Genomic DNA, 6,000 nt, shown 5'->3' with positions numbered 1-6,000 from the left:
TTTTCCAAACTTACACATCTCAAAACAATATACTTCTACTGCTGTTCCTTCTAATCAACTTGGACATTTAGTTTTAACTTTATACCACAAAAGAAAAGAATTTAGCTCATTTACTCCTTCTTTCTCTTAGTAATATTATTCTTAATTCTTATACTAGTCACCTCTGTACCTTCAGTCAACATACTTAAGTCTCAGCTTCGGCTCCAGCCACCAAAGAATGCCAACTTCCCCCAGCTTGGTAAGCAGAGGATATTGAGCAAACTAATTCCTTACCCTCTTCCCTTCACCTAAAAGCTTTACCTTTACTTTTACATTGCTGATTTCCAACATTTTCATTCTGTCCTAGAAGCATCATTCAAATGTCAAAAAAAAAAAACCACAAATGTCCATAATTTGTCTATGAGTTCATCTTACAAGGTGGAAAACTGACAAGAATTTATGCTTCCATGATGATGTGACCAGGAATCAAGCTCGAGAGACCTTCTCCACAAGGCCAGATCATGACCAGCTGTCTCTCAGTGGAGAAGATTCCCGTGTCAAACCAAGGGGGATTCCACCTTTTACCTCCGCCAAATCCCTGAATTGTATCTTTGTGATTTCCCAACTCCCAGCTGCTACCTGATCAGTCGTTGTCCTGGCACCTGTGTTTTGTCTGTGGCTTACTCTTTCCTTCTCAGTCTCGGTGAACATGTAGGAACACCATCCCCTACCCTCCCATTCCTCTCAACCCCCTTCACCCCTTCCCCCAGTACCAGAACTCGCTGCTTTGGTTTGCCCTAGGAAATCTGCTCACTTTCCTTAGAACAACCTTCCAATTTAATTACTTGCCAAGAATGAAACAAATTCAGATTTCACACAAATTCTAGATTTCTGTCTTCTATTGAAAAGTATAAGATTGGGTAACTCTGGGCTTGAATTCTGCAGCTATGGGCTAGGGTGTCACCATACTAGCTTTCTTCCGTTTACCTGTCTGAACCCAGTGGTAATGGGTTTTCAGTACATACTTATACTTGGTCTCCTTGGCTCCAGCCCCACATCTCACTCCTGCCCCACATCTCACTCCTGCTCCAATCCAAAGTCTCGCTCAGCTTCCCCAGGGCAGACTGTGCCTCTTCTGGGCTATGTAGCCCCTCCTTATATCTTCTTCCCTGTTATTTACTCAACAGGTGGTCCACAGACCAGAACAACCTCAGGGACATCACCTAGGAGTTTTTCAGAGACACAAAACTTCTTACTCTACCCTAGATCTGAGCCCTAATCTGCAGTTGAATGAGATCTCCTATAGTGTGCCAATGAGGAAAAGAGTGGGCCTGGATTATAGTTTCCCTGCTTTGTTCATTGGGGTGGCCTTCTCTTTTTCCTGTCCTCCTAAATGTACTGAATCCTCTCATGCATGAATGTCCCTCATTCCTTTCACTTCATCCTCAATTTTGTGGATCTGTTTATTTTTTATTTTCACTCCTTTCCCATTATTTAATGGGATCTCTAGAGGCAAAGGGAAAAAAATTGGGTGGTCAGTAATCCAGCAAGCAATTTGACAGTTTTCAGACACAGGTCTTAAAACACTGGAGTATTAGAAAATGTTACCATGCCCTCCTTTTGTTTTGTTTGCTTGGTTCTGTTTTACAGCTGTTCTCTCTGTAAGTACACAGATGTGAGCAGGGATGATGGATGGTTATGGCCTTGATGGGGCAGCTCCTTACATGGGAGTCTCCTGATGCTCTTTGGTTGCATAACTTAGCAAGGGATTGTTTGCCTGCAGCGCTGAAAACCAAACAGATAGCAGGTGTTGGCAGCAGGTAAGGGTTTATTGCAGGCTGCCAAACAAGTGAGTGGAGACAAGCCTCAGATCCACTGTCACTTGGTCTTTGAGTTAGGGGGGTGGTTTAATGGGAAGAACAAAGAAATGGGCTAAATGTCATCTTGTGACATTTCTCTCTTCATTTTTTTAAAAAATTGAAGTACAGTGAACTTACAATGTTGTGTCAGTTTCAAGTGTACAGCAAAGTGATTCAGTTATACATATATATTATTTTTCAGATTATTTTCCATTGTAGGTTACTACAAGTTAGCGATTATAGTTTCCTGTGCTATATAGTAGGTCCTGTTGTTTATTCATTTTATATACAGTAATGTGTATATATTAATCCTAAACTCCCAATTTATCCATCACCCTTCCATCCCCTTCGGTAACCAAAGGTTATTGCTTTATGTCTGCGAGTCTATATTTGTTTTGTAAATAAGTTCATTTGTATCATTTTTTAGGACTCCACATATAAATGGTATCATACAATATTTGTCTTTCTTGTGATATTTCTTAATCATAGTTTTGAGAGTCAGGATGCCGACAGTTTTGAGTCTCTGGTCTGGTGGTCCATGACCTAGAGAAAATCTGAGTCTGTATGTCAGTGATAAGTTGACAGTAGCCATTTTAGCATATTAACAATGTTATCAACAGCAGCAATTTTAGTCTCTTGACTCTGGTTTGATTATAAACTTCACTCAGCATGGGATTGAGGTCAGAGGGGACAAGACAGGGAACAAAGTTTAGGATAGAGAGGTTAACCACAAACTCCTCAGAGGAATTTGGTTTTAGGGGGACTTGGTTTCAGTTGATGACTTTACACCTGAGAAACTCAGAGACATTGCTGCCTGTAAGACACACCCGTCTTCTAGGCAGACTTACCACCCCATTCTGCCAGAAAATACCAGCATTAAAAAAACAAATTGGAAATTACAAAGACAAAGAGAATGGAAAACAGCTTAACAGAGTTGTGTAAAGCCATGTTTCTTTGTTGTTCTGAGAGTATTTTTATTTTTAGCATCGCGACTGCTACTGTACATTTGTCCCAGCCAGTCATCCAAGTACTTGTGGAAATTAACTGCAATGTTATGAATGTTTCACAGATGGATGAACCAAAACTGATGAGAAAACAAACTGGTTCTGATCTTTTCACCATTTGGAGAATCTGAGTTTTATCTGACTGAAATAAATGTTTTCAATGAGAAACTGCATCATGCAGGATTTCTTTTCCTGCCAGAAATGGAATGCCCAACTAAAAGTGGCCTGACCCGGTGGTTCTCAAAATGGCTGCATGTTAGAATCACCTAGGAAAACTGACTCCTACCTGGTGAAATCCCATTTCATTGGTCTCGGGTATGACTTGGGCGTTGAGAGGACTCATTCTCAAATGCAGCCAAGGATGGGAACCACCTGCTTAAACGATGCAGACACTGTTTCACTTAACCAGAATCCTGGAGATGACATTATAGGGATGGCTCAGGGACTCTGTAATGTCATCAAGGGCTCAGGCTCTTCCCGACTCTCTCATTAGTCATGCTCAGCATGTTGTCAGTGTCTGCCCTCCCCAGACACAGATGGCTGCTGTCGCTCTGAGCATAAAGTGTTCAAACACAGCAGGGAAAGTGAAGCCAAAACTACCTCCTCCTCTTTGTCAGAGAGGAAGACTTTCTAAGAAGCTCGCCTACCTCCAACCCCAGGAGATTTCTCCTTATTTCATTGGCTAAAACACAGCCACCCAAAGACCAGCTGCTGGCAAAGAAGAATGGCTTACATCCATTGTTGCTGTTGCAAAGCGAAATGAGGGTTCCATTAAACTAAGTAAAAAGAGGGGAAGGCTTTTCGGTGGGCAACCAACAGTGTCTGTCCTTGTAACCTCATTATCCAAAGCGAGTTAGCAACAACTCATCATTAACCCATGGAATAACATCAGGTTCTGCTGGACCTGAAACTAGTTTTTAAATTTTCTTTTGGGGCAGTTCTAACTCTCTATATGGAGTACTATTTTATGATTTTTTCCTTCTTAGAGGTCTTCCCCCAAAATGAAGGGAATACAGAATTTTTAAAAATAAAATTTATTACCATATGGGCCACTGACACTTTTATAAATCTAAGATACATTATGGGATTTTACTGATCTTATTTTACTTACTTCATGTTTTGCCACTTCATCATTTAGGGAACTCTTATCATATACCAACTTATCCTAGCTATATTTTAAAAAGAATTAAGTTGTACAAAAAATGGAAAATGATGAAATTCCTTAAAAGATGATACACTGTCTTTAAAAAATATATTATCCTGCAGTTTTCTTATCATAGTACCCAGAATATTGCCTTCATTTTCAAGAAGGAATAAAAGAAGACTTAGAGGGACTATCTTGATGGTTCGCTTCAAGATTTCATAGAACAAATTGAGAATTCAGAATTTTTCATTTTCCATTCATAGTGGCAAATAAAAGGAAATTGATACAGGAAGATGTTTCAAAGTTATTAGATGAATCAGAAGATAAATACAAAGAGGCAGGTAGCAGCACTCTTAGACTCTGTTAATGATGGCAAAATTGGTCAGGTTATGAGCTTTCAGATGAATATATTGTAGATGAATCTTCTCAAAACTCAATAATCGATGTGACCTACATATTCCAAAGGACACAAAAGAAATGTGGTATTTTCATCCAGTTAGTCATTTGACAGGAAAAATGTCACTAAGCAATAATTTGTGACAAGAACTTGGACCATCTTGTTTTGCCAAAATGATGTATGATGATACTCTTTAATCTTTTTTATTGTTTGTGTGTCAGTGTTTGAGTTGAAGAGGTTTACTATGTTCAAATTCTTGTGAACATTTCAAATAAAGTTGTTTTTCTTATTACCACTTTATTCTGCAAAGTAATCATAAAATGACTTCGAAATGCTAATGAGCACTTTTCTTGGTATACTGATAACTACACAAATAAACTGGAGAAGGAAATGGCAACCCACTCCAGTACTCTTGCCTGGAAAATCCCATGGACGGAGGAGCCTGGTAGGCACAGTTCATGGGGTTGCGAAGAGATGGACACGACTGAGCGACTTCACTTTCACTTTTCACTGTCATGCATTGGAGAAGGAAATGGCAACCCACTCCAGTATTCTTGCCTGGAGAATCCCAGGGACAGAGGAGCCTGGTGGGCTGCTGTCTATGGGATCACACAGGGTCGGACACAACAGAAGTGACTTAGCAGAAGCAGCATACAAATAAACATTCAGGTTTCTCAGTTGTGAACTCAGAATCCTTTATTAGTGTTGATAAGAAAAACATATTGATTATCTTGTTTAGGAGAGGCACTGTGCCAGGCTTTGACAATACACAAAAACCCATGTTTGCTCTTAAAGAGCTTATATCCCTATTAGGGGTCAGGGATATGAATTCTCTTCCTCGAGGTAGAGATGCCTCATTAAAATTTTCATTTCTAGTTGTAGGACATCCTCAGATATCCCCCCCTCCCAGTATTACCATCTTACAAAGTGATATTAATAGAATATCAAAACCAAGAAATTGACACTGAAATAATCTATAACACTTATTCAGATTTCACCAGCACAGACTTATTTGTGTGTGTGTACCTCTGTGCAATCTTATCACAAGTAAATCCTTGTGAAACCACCACCGTAATCAAGATACTCAATTGTACCATCACCTTAAGACTTGCTCCTATCACTCCTATATAGCCACATCCCCCCTCCCCATCTTTAACCCTGGCAACTACTAATACATTGTCTGTCTCTATATTATTTCATGAATGTTGTATAAATGGAATCATGCAGTGGAATGGCATCAAAATATCTTTTGAGATTGGCTTTCTTTCAGTCAGCTCAAGTTTCTTGAAGTTAATCCTAATTGTTGCTTGTATCAGTAATTTGTTGCTTTTTATTACTGGGTAGTATGTCATGCATGGTATGAAAGTACTAGAGATTATTTAGTCATTGAGGGACATGTGGGTAGTTGCCAGTTTGGTGCTATAAAAATAAAGCTGTTATGACAGTCATGTACAAGTTATTTCCCATGCAAAAATAAGTCTTCATTTCTCTGGGATAAGTGCTTAAAAGGGTAATTAGGGTCATGTAGTTAAGTTCCTTTTAGTTTTGAAAGGAACTATCAAACTATTTTCTCAAATGGGTGTACAGTTTTACATTCCCACCAGCAATACAAGTGAT

Source organism: Capricornis sumatraensis, chromosome 2 (assembly GCF_032405125.1).
Source record: "Capricornis sumatraensis isolate serow.1 chromosome 2, serow.2, whole genome shotgun sequence".
Lineage (NCBI taxonomy): Eukaryota > Metazoa > Chordata > Mammalia > Artiodactyla > Bovidae > Capricornis > Capricornis sumatraensis.
Note: the sequence above shows the minus strand (reverse complement) of the source record.